Below are 18,885 nucleotides of genomic sequence, written 5' to 3'. Positions count from 1 at the left end.
AGGCACTATGAAACTCTGGAGATCCAAAAATATATGGAGTTATTTCTGTAGATCCTACTCTTGTGGAATTCACAAGCTAATGAGTAGGGTGGAACATACACAAATAACTGGGATAAATGTAAAAGAGGTGTCCAATAAAAGTGTTATGAGATATATCCAGGAGGAAAGATTACTTTCACCTGAGGGTAAGGTCAAGAAAGGTTTCACTGAAGAGGTGATATTTGAGCTGCTTCCCACCTGTGGCTCCAAGAAGTTTTAGCACGTACAGCAGTCACACCTATCTCAGCAGACAGGCTGCTCCAGGTTGAGGATAACCGACAGGCCTCAAACCTGTCTGTGAGTTAGGGGGATGGCTACCTTAAGCATGTAAAGACTTCCTCCTTTGGAACGGGTGGATGAGAACAATTTGTTCTAAAGACCACAAAGCAGGCACCGTGGAGTACTTAGAGCTTGGTCAGGCATCAAAGATGCTAAGGTCATCCACTGTATCCCAGGTCATGGCCAGTTCTCCTGCCAATTGTCTTGCCACTGGACTTCAATGATTGTGGAAGAGAGAGTAAGGCACTTACTTACAGAGTTGCCTTTGTGCAACTCTGCCTCACAAATCCAATGCACACATGAGTCAAGATATCACCCCATGATGTCATTGGTCCTCTTCAGGAATGAAGGACAAAGAATGGATGAAGAAAGGTGTAATGATTGGAATGACACCACCTACTGGAGACTTACTATAGGAAAGCTCCACCATGAGGAGGATGCCTCAGAGGGCAAGGCCATGCGGCTTTTCCTTAGTGTCAGGAAGTGACGTTTGCACGGTCTATCAAGGCTACCAGCCTATCAACTTGAGGAGCCTCCCATTTTCTGGGAGGGGACAGGAAGGAGGAAGGAGGGCCTGCACGGAGAGCTCTGGGTCTTTTGGGTTCCTGACTTCACCATGGTGGAAGAGAGAGAGAGAAAGAGACAGAGACAGAGAGAGACAGAGACTCCAGAGGACTTCACAGGAAAATTGAGGAAAGATAGGATTGCCAGGCTGTTGGAATTCTGTTCTCAATCTTTCTCTTTCTATCTTTCAATAAACCCTTAAAAACCTAAACTCGGGGCAGCTAGGTGGCGCAGTGGATAAAGCACCGGCCCTGGATTCAGGAGTTCCTGAGTTCAAATCCAGCCTCAGACACTTGACACTTACTGGCTGTGTGACCCTGGGCAAGTCACTTAACCCCATTGCCCCATAAAAAAAAAAAAACCTAAACTCGTTTTATCAGTGATTTTAGTCAGTTTCCCCCAAAACTGGGGGAACAGATTAGAACCCACATTTAGAATTTTAAATTACACAAAGGATAGTCTTCAACAGAAAGAACTTATGCACATTCACAAATATGTATATATGTACTGTTGAATATTAAAATATAGCTTTGACAATTCCTTAATCGGAGGTTTTGGTTTTGTTTTTTTTTACTGTTTTCTCTCACAACTAGCTAATATGGGAATTTTTCCATGACTACTCATGAATAACTTACTTTGAATTGCTTGAGTTCTTGTGGGTGCGGAGTGGGAATGGAGGGAGGAAGAGAAGTTGGAACACAGCTTTAAAAAATTGATGTTAGAATTTGTTTTTTCATATATTTTGGAAAATAAAATTCTATTAAAAAATATATAGCTTTTAGATCTGCCTGTCTCCTGTCCTCCTATAAATATAACCAGATCAGAGAGCATGGTTAAGAACCAGATCAGAGAATTTAATATCTCCTACAAGACAAACCAGATCAGAAACAGACAGAAAGAACATAATATGAATTTAATATTTTGTCCCAAGAAGAAATACATAACACATGATCGTATGTGGAGCCTCCCCTCTTAAGAAGAGAGATCAAAGCTCCCCTTCTTTCTAAGGGTTTTTAAGGTTTCTTGGCTCACAGGTTACAGAATAATGTCATTGGCATGATACAGATCAACCCATTACAAATGTAAATCAGTTAAACAATACAAATCAGTTTAACATCTCCACTTAAAGCAGATGCTTTGGTTAGATCAGGTGGAACAGGAAGGGTATTATCTAAGACAAGGGGGTCTAGATAGTTGATCTGGAGAACAATAAGATCCTTTGACTTCCTTGGGAGGGAAGATAGTGAATGGGAATTTCAAAGGAGTATTTAAATTTGTTTATTCTCTTGGGGAAAGTAAATAGGGCTGTCTGGTTTCACTTTGAAGTTTTTGCCAAAAGGCATTTTGCTCCTATTAATCTAGGGTCTCATAAAATCCATTTGGATATTAAGGTACCTCTATCAAATTCAGGTGCTCCATATATTCATATTAACAGTATGTATGTATACATATACATACATATAAAACACACATAAAATGCATGTACATTATACACATATGTAATTTTGTGTATATGTATACATATATAGGTGATATGTATTATGTATTTGCATATATGTAGATAGATAACCAGATACAGTATTCCAGTCACACTAGACTATTCCCAAGTCTCCATTCTTATGACTGTTATTAGTATTAGTATTCTCTCATCTTCATGCCTGTGCTTGATGTCCCTGCCATGTATAACATGGAAGCCTCTGTAACCTTTTGTTGAAACCCTGCCACTCAAAGATGACACCTCCTGCATGCAGCCTTTTCTGAATTCCTTCCTTCTCCATCTGATAAATGAAAAGTTTCTTCTTGCAAGTAAATCTTCCTGCCTTTCTAGGTTTCTTACACTTAGCTTTCCTCTGCATATGCTATGATCCAGCTGCAATGGCTTGCTTACCATGCTTTGCACATGGCACTCCATCTCCTAGCCCCTGTCTCTTCATTGGCTGACTCCTCATGCCTGGAAAGAACTCCCTTTTGACCTCTACCTCCTGGCTTCCCTGGGTTCCTTAAAGACTCAACTCAAATACTACCTCCTGCAAAAGACCTCTCCCTACCCTCTATTTTAACCCCTTCCTCCCCCTCCTTACTGTTCATCCCCTCCCTACCACCTTCCATTTAAACTGAATAAATCTTCTATATACCTTCCATTTAAACTGAATACATGTTGTTTCCTCCATTAGAATGGGAGCTCCTTGAATTTGGAATTATGCCCAAAGGGCCATAAAGCTGTGCATACCCTTTGACCCAGCAATACCACTTTTGGGTCTTTTTCCAAAAGAGATCATGGAAGGGGGAAAGGGACCCACATGTACAAAAATATTTATAGCTGCTCTTTACGTGGTGGCAAAGAATTGGAAGTTGAGGGGGTGCCCATCAATTGGGGAATGGCTGGACAAGTTGTGGTATACGAATACAATGGAATACTATTGTGCTATAAGAAACGAGCAGGAGGAGTTCAGAGAAACCTGGAGGGTCTTGAGTGGGCTGATGATGAGTGAGATGAGCAGAACTAGAAGAACATTGTACACAGTAACATCAACATTGAGTGTTGATCTACTGTGATGGACTATATTCTTCTCACCAATGCAATGGCACAGAAGAGTTCCAGGGAACTCGTGATGGAAGAGGATCTCCAAATCCAAGGGAAAAAAAAAAAAAGAACTGCGGAGTATAGATGCTAAATGAACCATACTATTTCTTTTGTTTTTGATGCTGTTGTTTTTTTCTATTTTGAGGTTTTCCATCATTGCTCTGATTTTTTTTCTCTTATAACATGACTAATGCAGAAATCGGATTAATGTTATTATATGTGTGTATATATATATATATATATATATATATATATATATATATATATATATATATAACCTATATCAGATTACCTGCTGTCTAGGGGAGGGGGAAGGGAGGGGAGGGAGGGAGAAAAATCTGAAATTGGAAAGCTTGTATAAACAAAGGTTGAGAACTATCTTTACATGTAACGGAAAAAAAATAAAATATTTTATTAATTAAAAAAAAAAAGACAGTAAAAAAAAAAAAAGAATGGGAGCTCCTTGAAGTCAGGTACTATGTTTTTGCCTTTCTTTGCATCCTTAGCACAGTACTTGGCACATAGTAGGTGCTTAATAAACACTTGCTGACTGATTGCTCAAACTTATCAGCACCCTGTCAGGAAACATCTTTTCCATTCAACTCCCTTGGATCATAGATATTTTGTTCTTATCCTTCCACATTAGATTGTAAGGTCCTTGAGGGCAGGAACTGGTATGCCTACTTAAAAGTCTTTGTACATGATCCAAGACAATCCCAAAGAACTAATGATGAAACATACTATCCATCTCCAAAGAAAGAACTAGTATTAATTGAATGTAGACAGAAACATGCTATTTTTCACTTTCTTTCATTTTTTTGGGGGGGGGGTTGTTGTTGTTGTTGTTGTTTTGCAGGGCAATGAGGGTAAAGTGACTTGCCCAGGGTCACACAGCTAGTAAGTGTCAAAAGGCTGAAGTTGGATTTAAACTCAGGTCCTCCTGAATCCAGGGCTGGCGCTTTATTTATCCACTGTGTCACCTAGCTGCCCCTTTCTTTCATTTTTTTCTTTTATTCAAGTTTTCTTGTACAAAATAACCAACATGGTAACGTTTTACATAATTGAACACATATAACCCATACATATCTGATTGCTTACCATCTTAGGGAGTGGGGAGGGAGGAAAGAGGGGTAAAATTTAGAACTCAAAACTATAAAAAAAAACATTTTTATTCAAAGTCTTTGTCCACAGTAGGTATTTATTTGGTTTTTTTTTGTGTGTGAGGCAATTGGGGTTAAGTGACTTGCCCAGGGTCACACAGCCAGTTAGTGTTAAGTGTCTGAGGCCGGATTTGAACTCAGGTACTCCTGACTCCAGGACCAGTGCTCTATCCACTGCGCCATCTAGCTGCCCCCACAGTAGGTATTTAACAAATGTTTATTCTATATTGAATTATATTGAATAAACAAAGCACTGTAGAGATACAGAGGAAGAACTAGTCAGATAAGGCTTAATGGAGAAAACTTTTGTGCTAGGCCTATTTGCCTTTTTATAAAAATTAAAGGGGGCAGCTAGATGGCATAGTGGATAGAGCACCGGCCCTGGAGTCAGGAGGAACTGAGTTCAAATCCGGCCTCAGACACTTAACACTTACTAGCTGTGTGACCCTGGGCAAGTCACTTAACCCCAATTGCCTCACCCAAAATAAATAAATAAATGTGTGTGTGTGTGTGTGTGTGTGTGTGTGTGTGTGTGTGTGTGTGTGTGTGTATATGTATGTATAAAAAAAAGAAAATATATAGAGCCAGGGGAAGACGTATTACGTGTGAGGGATAATACAAAGACTAGGCACACAGAAAGATAAGACTAGCCATGATGAGGAAGGCAATAAAGGACAGGAGTTTATTGAGTAAGGATCACACCAGCTCTTTAAGAAGAACACTTTGGCAGTTAAGTGGAGCCTAGACTGGGGTGAGGAGAACTTTGAAGAAGGAAGACCAACCGGAAGGCTCATACCGAACCAGTCCTAGCAAGATGAGATGACAGCCTCTGCATATAAGCAGAGAAGGGGATTTAAATCAGAGATGAGCTGAGGATGACTCCAAGCCAGGATGCCCAGGAGGAAGGTGGTACTTGTAACAGTAATAGAAAAGTTTAAAAGAGGGGAGGGTTTGGGAAACTCCCACTTTTTAACAGAAGTATATTACTTCCCTCTCAGTCCTCCACACATTCCCAACTTCCTAAAATCCTTAAAATGAGACTTTTGTAAAAGAAAAAAATTTTTTTTGAGTACTGGCTGTGGACAAAAGGGCAAAGGGGAGAGAAGGATGGTTTTCTTTCTTTGTCAAAAAATTATAGAAGCAAAACATAGTGTAATTTACCTGAATGTAGATGTAGAAATGCAGAAAGCACCAGAGTAAATGCCTCTTATGAGGATGTCAAAACTCCAGGAAATTACTCACTTTATCTAAAGCAGCTGTGGAAAAGTAACTAGGTGCACCTGTGGAGGTAGTGCAGTGCAGCAGGGAGGTTCTGGGATAAAGATGGAAGAGGTGTGTGTAAGGCTTAGGTAGGGAGGAAACATAGCCCTAGGTAGGCAAATTTTCTGGAGAGTATCTGCTCTCCTACTAACAGGATGGCAACCTATAGGACATAGAACCCAAGAAAGAATGGGAAGGGTGGGATGATTCTGTTATTTTGCTTCAATTAAATATTTTTTGCTCTGATTTCACAGTCCATCTGGCTCAGTGTAGCAAAGAGTCATTGGGTGGGAGCTCAGAGCTGTGAATTCAAATAGATGCTAACTTAAAAGAGTACATTAGACTTGGGAGGTAGTCAGGAGTCAGAATTATGTGGGGACCTTTGTGGGGATCTTGTACTTTTCTGGATTTTTTTTTTTTAGTGAGGCAATTGGGGTTAAGTGACTTGCCCAGAGTCACACAGCTAGTAAGTGTTAAGTGTTGGAGGCCGGATTTGAACTCAGGTACTCCTGACTCCAGGGCTGGTGCTTTATCCACTGCGCCACCTAGCCACCCCTGGATCTTGTACTTTTCTAAAGGTTTTATTTTTAGATAAATTTTTAGATAAATGCTGAGAGACTCTGAACAATATACAATACCCTATTCATCTCTCTGTTTAACTTCAGTGGTTATACCTTATTGGTCTTGTGGTGACTGATACACTAGGAACTAGTAAAGGATGTTAACTATAAAGAAAGTCTGTACTCAGCAAAACTGTTTCCAACAGGAAATACCACATTGCTATTTGCCTCCACTATCTAGGCATCATCTGAAAATATTTAAGATGGTGAGAAGTTTTTTTTTTTTCTGGTTTATTTTTTCTTCCTTAAGGCTGTCATTTTAACACAAGCAGCTATATTTAAACCAATGTTGAAATGTTCATCACCAGGAACTGAAAATATATTAGAACCCTTTTTCTCCCAAATCTAGATCAATGATTTAATTTATATAGGAAACTCCCTAATGAGAAAACTCCCTGTACCAAGGCAGATATAACATTATTCTGCGGTTTACAGTTTTACAGAATTGCCTGGGGCACTAGAAGGTTAATTCACTTATTAAGGGTCACAAAGCCAATAGTGAAAAATGCTAGACTTTAACCCAGGATTTTTTTTTTTTTTGATGAGGCAACTGGGGTTAAGTGACTTGTCCAGGGTCACACAGTTAGTAAGTGTCAAGTGTCTGAGGCCAGATTTGAACTCAGGTCCTCCTGAATCCAGGGCTGGTGCTCTATCCACTTTGCCAACTAGCTGCCCCTTTAACCCAGGATTTTGATAGCTAGTTCACTTTCCATTATATCACACTGCTTCTCAAAAATGATAATAACTCCTCACATTTATAATGTGCTTTAAAGATGGATCACCAGCACATCGTCTCTGGTGATTTCAAAGAGTAATCAATATGTTAAATATGGTACAGGTTGTAGTGACACATTAACTAGGCTAGGGTGATTGAGACTTTGCCCCAGGACACTGAGATTGAAGGCATGCTTAAATACTTATATACCCTTTCAGGATGCCTTCAGCTGCTTAGAGGCAACTAAATGGTTCTATGGATAGACCACCAGACCTGGAGTCAGGAAGATATAGATTCAAATCTAGTCTCAGATACTTCCTAGTTCTGTGACCCTGAGCAAATCATTTAGCCTCTGTCTGCCTCACTTTCCTCAACTGTTAAGATAATAGCATCTCTTCTCCTGGTTGTTGTAAGGATCAAATATTTGTAAAGGGCTTAGCACAGTGCCCAGCACTATGTAAATGCTTCATCACTTAAAAACAAATCAACTTAGTGGCTAGCTATCTAGTAGGAATAATTAATTAAAAGAGATAGGTCACCAGAAGCTTCCCTCCTTCAGTCCCTCTCCAGCAACAACCTCATGGTGTCCCTCAGTCTTTGCTCAGCTGGGTCTCTGTCTCCCTACTGCTAGGGCAGTATCACCAGGGTCTCTTGTTCTACGGTGTCTTATGTCCCAAAGTCTACCCTACAACTTCAACTGAATCTGCTGTTAAAAGTTGATATAAAAGTACATTTCATGCTGCTTGCCTCAGATGCCAAAATTATTGGTTTTGGTTCTGGTGATGTAGATGGATTATTTATCAATCAATTAACTAAGTAATAAACATTTATTAAACACCTATTATGTGCCAGGTATTATACTACGGGCTAGGCATACAAAAACAAAATGCAAAATAGTCCTTCAGGGAGAATGCTTTCTAATAAAGGAGACGCATGTAAGGGTGATATTGAGTAATAGTTAATCAAGTTACCCTAACCTGTGATAAGATGTTCATTCAATCAATCTTAAGTTTTAGACTAAATGTAAAAAGCCCTTTGAACTGTGGTGATGTTGTAAAAGGAGAGTGTTAGGATAGGCTAAGGAAATATGGGCTTCCAAGGTGTTGTCTCTAAATGATCCAGCTTGAGAAGTGGACTGGTTCTAAAGGTCAGAGCAAGAATGACTTGAAAGAAAAGGCCTCAGCTTTGGCCTTGACCAAGTCTCATCCACCCTCCCCCTTTGCCAGGAGGAGTAACTTATGAGCTTCAAAAGATCCAGAAGATATTCAGCTTCCCATCCTCTAACTGGTATCCTCACAGTATTTCCAGATAAGTTGATGGCAATTTATGCATCAGAAGTCAAGGATATATCAGACTGGCAAATATAACAAAAAAGTAAAATGTTGGCTGTTGGAGGGGATATGGGAAAACTGGGACACTAATCCACTGTTGGTGGAGTTGTGAAAAGATCCAACCATTCTGGAGAGCAATTTGTAACTATGCCCCAAGGACTATAGAACTGTGCATATCCTTTGATCCAGCAATACCACTGCTAGGTTTATATCACAAAAGACATCCCAAAAAAGAGAAAAAGACCCATTTGTACAAAAATATTTATAGCAGCTTTTTTTGTGTTGGCTAAGAAATGGAAATCAAAGGAATGCCCATCAATTGGGGAATGGCTGAACAAGCTGTGGTATATGATTATAATGGAATATTATTGTGCTGTAAGAAATGACAAGCAGGATGATTTCAGAAAGGTCTGGAAAGACTTATGTGAATTGATGTATACTAAAATGAGCAGAACCAAGAGAATGTTGTACACTGTGACAGCACTATTGTTTGATGAAGAGCTGTGAATGACTTAACTATTCTCAGCAATAAGATCTAAGACAATCTAATGATGAAGTATATTATTCACCTCCAAAGAAAGAACTGACATTGATTGAACACAGTCTGAAGCATGCAGTTTTTTACCTTATTTATTTTTTTCCTTTTATTCAAGTTTTCTTGTACAAAATGACTAATATATGACTGTTTTATATAACTGCATATGTATAACCTATACCTGATTGCTTACCACCTCAGGGAGTGGGAGGGGGAGGGAGGGAAGGAGGGATAGAATTTGGAACTCAAAACTTTAAATAAAAATGTTTATCATCAAAAAGAAAAAGAAGTCAAGGATGGTCTGGACCCATGACTCTACAGGAGCCTAGCAAAGAAAGTACAGCTGTCTAAGGAGAGCTTTGTGAGCACTCCATGAATGAGAAAGGCACTTTTGCAACCAGAAGCTGTGAACTACCCCCTTTGTCACATGTACTCTCCAAACTCTGAGACCACTTTCCCACAGACTCTGTATGTAATTGAAGGAGAGTGTATCATATTTGTTCAGAAAAATATTTGTACCAACTGTTTTTATTATACCACTGTGAAAAACAAAAGCATTCAAAAATTTCTGAGACAGCATTGGAGAAAGTATCAAAGGTCTTTATTTACACTCTCATGAAAATGGGCCATTCCCTAGTAGAATGGCACAGAAATGGTGGTTCCCCAGTCCCTTTTATTCCGTGACTGGCCCCTCCCTTCTTCCTCAGCCAAAATCATCAAGCCAGGGAACTAGCCAATCAGAATGCAGCATAGTCAATGGGGGAAGCAACATAGGGACAGCCTTCTAAACTCCTCCCCCACATGACCAGTCTTGGGTTCCCAGGCTAGGAGAGGATTCCAACACCCATCTGTGGACATTAGCATCTCAAGCACCCACCTCTGTTCCCAGCCAAGCCCAAATCCACCTCCCAGATATTCCCAGACAGTTCCAATTAACTTTGAGGGGGGCCCCACATTTCCTACAACCACTGTTGTTGGATGAGGGACCCCAAGAAACCCAAAGACCCCAACCCCCAAGGAATCCTTAAACTTTCCCAAAGGAAAAGCAGCTCCACCTCCCACCTCAGAAATTCATTGTAGTTGAGCACAAAGACCCTGGTGTGCAAGAAACATTGATATGGATGGGTGCTAGTCATACTCCAGGCACTCCTCAGTTGTTTCCCTTCCTAGTTGTTTTGCCCCTCCCAGTTGTTTTGACAGCTTTTGTTTGTAAACATACAATAAGACCAGCTCTACTCTTACTCAGTGAGACAGTCTCCATGATGATTCTGACTCCCAGCCATATATTCCTCTCTCCTAATAAATCTTTTTGATATGGGGAGAGCCGATAGGAGAAAGCACGTGGGTCCTTAGGATTCCTCTGTAAAGAATTACACTCTCGCACAAGACCTAATCAGGAATAAGAGAACAGGTTTATTGGGGTACAAGAGAAACCGGCCGGGAGGAAGGGTTTGCCAGAACAAAACGCTTCCCCCCAACTGACTTGTGGGGTGCCATTTTATAGGGTTTCGATGAGGGGTGGGTAAGAGTCTCTTATTGGGTGAGGGGCTGGTGGTCTTCCCGCGTTGCGCTGTGGTAGGAAGAATCCCTCGTGAGAGATCTGGTGGTGGGTGTCAACTTTGTCCTGATGGGTCTAAGCAGTCTGCTGATGGGCGGTTCCAGGTGGTCTTCTCCTGGATTACCTCATCCAGATGCTTAGGAGGACTGGAATGTGGGGTGATGGTCCTGGAGCATGCTCAGTTCAATCTGTGCCGCTTATCTCCGTTAGGTGAGTGTGTGTGTCCTTGATTGTGTTCAAGGAGAGGCCTACTTGATTTCAAGGGAAAACCCCTGAGGTTTCAAGGAAAAGGTTCCTTGAACCCCCCAGAGAATTGTTGGGGTGACCGGGGCCCATAATCCTCCCATGACATTTTTAAATTACAAGATTTTCTGTGAACCTCCAGTTTTTTGGGTGAGCTAGTCCCTGATCCAGGTCGAAAGTCCCCTCAACATTTTGGTGCCAAATCCCAGGAAAAGTCATCTGAAAGGTTCAGGTAAAAATGTGGACTTCTCATTTGGCCAATTCTTGGGGTGAGCTATCCCTGCCTCCCACTCCAAGTCACAAGTCCCCTCAACATTATGCTGTTGAAACCTAGGAGAAATCGTCAGACAGGTGAGAAACTAGGCTGCTCATTTGGCTCTTAGATTCTGTGGGGTATGTGCTGTGCTCTTTCCTCTGTCTTCAGGTTTTTGTAGGCACTTACTTGGACACAAGTCTCTCAGTTGCAGTCTAGCCCAACCCACCATGATAAGGGACAAGGAGAAAGCATTCTATGCGACTTCCCCCTGGGGTGTATCCTTAAAAATTGGAACAAATTGGACTTAGGTGAAAAGGAACAGATGATTTTCTATTGTAACACCAAATGGCCATAATCTGCAAGAGAGAGGAGAATTAAAGTAGACAGGCCTCCTGATCAGACTCTGATTGCAAGATGTCTTTACATTGTGAAGTACTCAGAATTTGAATTTGGCATTGGAATGTAAATTCTCTGCCTTAGGCTGAATATTGTAAAAGCTGTGGGGTTTTTTTGCAGGCAATGGGGGTTAAGTGACTTGCCCAGGGTCACACAGCTAGTAAGTGTCAAGTGTCTGAGGCTGGATTTGAACTCAGGTCCTCCTGAATCCAGGGCCATTGCTTTATCCACTGCACCACCTAGCTGCCCCTACATTAATTACTTTTAAAAAACCAGCTTTATGGGGCAGGTAGATGGCACAGTGGATAAAGCACTGGCCCTAAATTCAGGAGGACCTGAGTTCAAATCCAGGCTCAGACACTTGACACTTACTAGCTGTGTGACCCTGGGCAAGTCACTTAACCCTCATTGCCTTGCCCCCCCCCAAAAAAAAAGTAATTAATGTTGGTGAAGGCTCTCTTAATCTGTAAATTAACTCCAAATCCTAGAAGGTTGAGCTGCAAGGCAACTAGAAGGGTGTTATATAAAATCTTAAACACCTCCTTGTGCTATGCAAATTGAGAATTCAGTATTAAACCAAGTTCCTTAAGTGCTTCTGCTTGCAAGGGCTGCTGCAAAAGGGAAAAAAGCCTGCACATTTCATTTATTTGTTTGTTTGTTTATTTATTTTTTGTGGGGCAATGAGGGTTAAGTGACTTACCCAGGGTCTTTATCCACTGTACCACCTAGCTGCCCAAGCCTGCACATTTTAACCCCAATTTGTTCTGTTTAAAATATAGAGTAAGGGGCACCTAGGTGGCGCAGTGGATAGAGCACTGGCCCTGGAGTCAGGAAGACCTGAGTTTAAATCTAGTCTCAGACACTTAACATTTACTAGCTGTGTGACCCTGGGCAAGTCACTTAAGCCCAATTGCCTCACTAAAAAAAACAAAAAACAAAAAACAAAATATAAAGTAAAAGCACATGCAACTAAATTAAGAACACCTGATGGGTAATTAATTGGTACACAGGGACACCAGTATTGTTTGATGAAGAACTGTGAATGACTTAACTATTCTCAACAATACAATGATCCAAGACAATCCCAAAGGAATACGGATGAAACATACTATCCACTTCCAAAGAAAGAACTGATATTGATGGAACACAGACTGAAGCATGCTATTTTTCATTTTCTTTTGTTTTTTTCTTTTATTCAAGTTTTCTTATACAAAATGACTAATATGGTAATGTTTTACATAATTGTACATGTATAGCCTATATCTGATTGCTTACTGCCTCAGGGAGGGGGAGGGGAGGGAGAGAAGGAGGGATAAAAATTGGAACCCAAAACTATAAATAAAAATGTTTATTATTTTAAAAAATAAAATTTAAAAAATTCCTAATATTGTTTTAAGGTACTATGTTTCTATAGTTTATATTTTGGTTACTGTTAAAAATGGATTGCAAATTTATAAGAATCCAAGTCATTCCCCAATTGAGAAATGGTCAAAGGATATGAACAGGCAGTTTTCTGATGAAGAAACCAAAGCTATCTATTCCCATATGAAAAAATGCTCTAAATCTCTAATGATTAGAGAGATGCAAATTAAAACAACTCTGAGGTACCACCTGACACCTATCAGATTGGCTAAAATGACAAAAAAGGAAGATAATAAATGTTGGAGAGGCTGTGGGAAAATTGGAACACTAATGCATTGTTGGTGGAGCTGTGAGCTGATCCAACCATTCTGGAGAGCAATTTGGAATTATGCCCAAAGGGCAATAAAGCTGTGCATACCCTTTGACCCAGCAATTCCACTTAGGTCTTTTGCCCAAAGAAATCATAGAAGGGGGAAAGGGACCCACATGTACAAAAATATTTATAGCTGCTCTTTACGTGGTAGCAAGGAATTGGAAGTTGAGGGGGTGCCCATCAATTGGGGAATGGCTGGACAAGTTATGGTATATGAATACAATGGAATACTATTGTGCTGTAAGAAATGATGAGCAGGAAGAGTTCAGAGAAACCTGGAGGGTCTTACGTGAGCTGATGATGAGTGAGATGAGCAGAACCAGAAGAACATTGTACACAGTATCATTAACATTGAGTGTTGACCTACTGTGATGGACTATATTCTTCTCACCAATGCAATGGTACAGAAGAGTTCCAGGGAACTCATGATAGAAGAGGTTCTCCAAATCCAAGAAAAAAAAAGAAAGAAAAAACTGTGGAGTATAGATGCTGATTGAACCATATTATTTCTTTTGTTTTGGGTGCTGTTGTTTTTTTTTCTGTTTTGAGGTTTTGCATCACTGCTCTGATTTTTTCTCTTGTAAAAGGATTAATGCAGAAATAGGATTAATGTTATTATGTGTATATATATGTGTGTGTATATATGTATATGTATAGAGATATATAGATATAACCTATATCAGATTACCTGCTGTCTAGGGGAGGGGGGAGGGAGGGGAGGGAGGGAGAAAAATCTGAAATTGGAAAGCTTGTATAAACAAAAGTTGAGACCTATCTTTACATGTAACGGAAAAAATAAAATACCTTATACATAAAAAAAAAAGATAGAAATGACAGGACTTTATAATTGATTGAATATGAGCTAAATGTGGAAAAACAATAAAGGGTAGAGAATGGCACCTATGTTATTGTGAGCCTTTGTGACTAAGAGGATGCTGGTACCCTCAACAAAAGTAGGAAAAGTTGGTAGAGTGGAGCATTTGAGGAGAATAATCAGTTTAGTTTTGGACATGTTGAGTTTAAGATGCCTACATGCCCTCCAGTTTGAGATATATAGTAGGAAGTTGGAGATGTGAGACTCAAGGTCAGGAGACAGATTAGGACTGGATAAGTAGATCTGAGAATTAGTTACCTTGATAATAACTGAAACCAGGGAAACTGATGAGATTAACAATTGAAATCCATCATGGATTATTCCAAAAGAATATGCCATTACATATTATATGTCACATAACTTTTAAAACATTTGTGATTTCCTAGTCATAGAGTTGTCTTCTATTGTCTTCTATCTCTATGTTTCTACTGCAGATTCTCTATTCTCCAGTAGACTGTCTTCATGTATGTGTGTGAACCAAAATTCTTCACCTTTTCTTATTTGGAAATGAATGTCTCCTAACTTTTTTCTGTTCATTCAATCAATAAATAAAGATTTATTAAATGCAAAAAAAAATGGATTGAATGGGTTAGGAAGCTGTTGGTCTACTTACCATATGTTCTGAATAACTATGATTAAGAACTTATACTGTGGGCAGCTAGGTGACACAGTGGATAAAGCACTGGCTCTGGATTCAGGAGGACCTGAGTTCAAATCTGGCCTCAGACACTTGACACTTACTAGCTGTGTGACTCTGGGCAAGTCACTTAACCCTCATTGCCCTGAAAAAAAAAAAAGAACTTATACTGTTAACTAGCTATTTGGAGTTGTTTTAATCAAGTCAGGGAAACAAAAAGCAAGTAGAAAAAAAGTGGTAACTTGTTTGCACTGACAGAGTGAACAGTGAATTTGAGAGTAAACAGTTTGTATCTCCTGGTAAACTTTTTTTGCTCATTGCAACTCCATGAGAGTAGAAAATAACTGTATCTAGCCCTATGGTGAGATTAAATTTTTGAGTACTGTATTTGATATTGTTTTGAGTTTTGAATTCAAGTATAGTCTGATGGATCATTAAACCAGTAATCCACCATTTGAGGGAATGCCACAAATTACTCAGAGGGAAATTGCTGCTATATGTGGAGGTGTCCCTGAAAAAGCCGAGAGGACAATCTTGGTCTTGCCTAAGATAGGATTCTTCTGGCTCAATTTCCCCATTGTGTTTTTGCTGAACAGGAAATGTTTCCCACCTGGTGATTTCTGAGTCTGGCTATGAGGTGGAATTATTACTGCATGACTGGTTGTTGCTTGTGACTCTTACCTGGAATCAGAGGTAAGGATGCTTTATCTTGCCATATATGTACCCTTAGGCTTAAGCCTGAAGGACCAATTTGATGCTGTTATAATCATGTCCTCACCTTTTCTTTTATGGCAAATTTCTATAATCAGAGCAAATAGTATGAGCACAATGTAAGTATGTAAGATCTTACTATTTTCAGTCTAAATGTGTGGTCACTTGATATGCAAAATAACTAGGTACGTTAATACTCAATTTTGCCATGTGCCTGCTAATGCTTACAGGGTATGAAAAGGCTAAATTAACTGGGTATCTTCCTTTTTGGTTTAGAAGAAACTGAACACATTTTGATAAGGCGGGAATGGTAAATAGGATTTGGAAAGAAAGAGGACTATTGGCCCCAAAGAATTCTCCTGTGAAGCATGAAAAGGAGATTCCATGCCTACTTGAGGTTGTAAACCTGCCCAGTCAGGTCTCTGTTATGCACTCCCGAGGGCACCACACTATCAACTCTTCCATTGCACAAGGGAATCACAGGGCAGATCTTGCTGCTAAATTGGCTGCCAGGTCCATTCACCTGTCCACCGTACCCCTGGCCCCCTTGCACCCTACTCTTCCCTAAGGTATTTCCCCTGCCTACACCAAGGAGGAGACCAAACAGGCTAAAATTCAAGGTTTTGTTACCAAGGATACAGGATGGTGGCATTCTCATTCCAGTTTGCTGCTTCTCCCCAGGAATATGATGTGGAAATTTGCAATGGGCATCCACAATTCCACCCACCTGGGCTGGGAAACTCTACTTTAGTAAAGTCTCTCTTTAGGGGCAAGGGAATCTCTAAGACCATCTGCAATTCCTGTGCCCTCTGTGCCCAAACTAATACCACTGGGACCCTCAAACCCTCCCCTCTCCTTAAGTCAATCCAAAGGCAAGGGGAAACAAGAGAAGATTGGCAGATAGATTTTACTCACTTACCACCTTGCAAAAGGTATAGGGTCTTTTTAGTCTTCATAGATACCTTTACTGATCTTCATTCCGCCTGGCATCCCCAGTCCTCAGGAAAAGTGCAACATATGTACCAGACCCTGAAGAAGACTCTTACCAAACTCTGTGAGGAAGCAAAGATGGATTGGGTCTCCTCCCTATTGAACTCACCTGAATTAGAATGGCTCCTGGAGCTAATCTTGGAGTAAGTTCCATTGAACTCCTTTATGGTAGACCTTTTCTCACTATGGATTCTCTCCCAGACCCCAAAACACATTCCCTTACTTAGTTTTCTAAACAACTTGGGCCCATTCACCAAGCCTTCAGAGATTATACGAATCAAACCTTAACCCAAAGCCTTTACAGGAGGACTGGCGGGAACTTCAACAAGCAGCCCAGTCAGGGAATCTAATGTTTCTGATAACCTGGAAAACAGAGGGACAGAACTAACTAGTGCCTCTATGGGAGGGTCCCCATTGAGTCATCCTATCAATACCCACAGCTGTAAAGCTTGAGGGGCAGAATACATGGACTCATGAGTCTTGCATTACACCCTTTGTCCTCTCAGAATCAAACAGTGGGGAAAAGGACATATATTCCTGTGAATTGGTGCAGGAGCTCAAGTTTCTCTTCCACCCTGAACAGACACCCTGAAAAGAGTACTCCAGGCATTCTTTTTTTTTTTTTTTTTTTGCAGGCAATGGGGGTTAAGTGACTTGCCCAAGGTCACACAGCTAGTAAGTGTTAAGTGTCCGAGGCCGGATTTGAATTCAGGTCCTCCTGACTCCAGGTCCGGTGCTCTATCCACTGCCATCTAGGGGCCCTACAGGCACTCTTTCTCAGTTGTTTTGCATCCTCTCCCAGTTGCTTTGCATTCCCCTCCCAGCAGTTTTGACAGCTTTTGTTTGTAAACATACAAAAAGACCAGCTCTTCTCTTACTCAAGCTACTTAAAGCTCGCTGACTAAATAGGCTCTGAATTAATAATATTGAGGTGAAGTGCACTAGTTGGGGTTTAAATGGATGATATTAGAGAATCTCTCCAGCACTACCTGAGCAGGCTGGAGCTCAGGAGGATATGAAGGCTAGCTATATACATTTGCATTGAGATGATAATTGAACCTATGGGAACTTATGAGGCCACCAAGAGAGAAGGTAGAAAGAGAAAATGTCCCAGAACAAGACCTTGGAGTACAGATACAATTAGGGGGTGTGACATGAATGAGGATTTAACAAGGGAGACCCAAGTAACAGAAGATAAGGAGAAGAACCTAGGAGAAGGCAGCATCAAGAGAAGAGAGGCTGGGGGCCTCTAGGTGGCGCAGTGGATAGAGCACCGGCCCTGGATTCAGGAGGACCTGAGTTCAAATGCGACCTCAGACACTTAACAGTTACTAGCTGTGTGACCCTGGGCAAGTCACTTAACCCTCATTGCCCTGCCAAAAAAAAAAAAAAAGAATATAATAGTCACTATTCAAATTATATTCCTCTGGACCTGTTTGAGGAAGGTCTCCTCTTCAAACCCCCCCCCCCATCTCCCCTCCAGCAAACAAAATCACATGATTCAGGGAAACCCTGAGCTGGTCACAATTAGGTCTGCTCCTGAGCTGTGTCCATATAAGGGAGGAATTGAAGAATTGTCCCTCTATCACCTACCTCATTGGCTAAGAAATACTGCATCTGATTAGCCAGTTCTTGCGTGTAGATTGTAACCCTTGAGTAATTGAAATAATGGTGAAAAAGGAGAGAGGCCATTCACATTAGGGACTAGGAGATAAAAAGGCCTGCAAGCCTCCATTTTGTGGTCACCCACCAGTTGGACACGGGTGGCCCATTCTTGCAAGTATGACAATAAATGAACCTTTGACATATCACCATCAATGAGTTCCAGAAAATTATTGGGGAGTGATTTTCCTCACAATTTGGAGGAAATGATTATTATATTATGATTTGAAAGGAGCTTCCAGCTTCTGGGTCCAGCTCTTTTGACAGGATGTCTCTCTGAACTATTAACAATAGTTGAGTGGAGTGGACCCCCAGAGGCTCCAAGAAGAAATTCAGCAGGTAGAAATGTTGCAAACACAGGATTTAGTGAGCTCATAAAGTGGTAAGAATTTATCAGATTTGGGGGGAATTTCAAGCCATGTAAGTCTGTATGTACAGATCCCATGGGAGGAAAGGTCTGTTGAGTACTTCCTGGGTAGTTAAGAGAGCTGGGGGAGATGGAGGCATTTTACCAAATCCAAGCAAAACAAATTTAATCCTATTTCTACACAACAAAGGCAGCTGGGACAGCTAGGTGGCTAAGTGGATAGAACACTGGCCCTGGATTCAGGAGGACCTGAGTTCAAATCCAGCCTCAGACACTTGAGTTACTAGCTGTGTGATCCTGAGCAAGTCACTTAACCCCAATTGCCTCACCAAATCAAAAACCAAAACACAACAAAGGCAGCTAACCTTT

This window comes from Dromiciops gliroides, chromosome 2, assembly GCF_019393635.1.
Source record: "Dromiciops gliroides isolate mDroGli1 chromosome 2, mDroGli1.pri, whole genome shotgun sequence".
In the NCBI taxonomy this organism is placed as follows: Eukaryota; Metazoa; Chordata; class Mammalia; order Microbiotheria; family Microbiotheriidae; genus Dromiciops; species Dromiciops gliroides.
The sequence above is the reverse complement of the archived record's forward strand: the minus strand, read 5'-3'. Positions refer to the sequence as shown.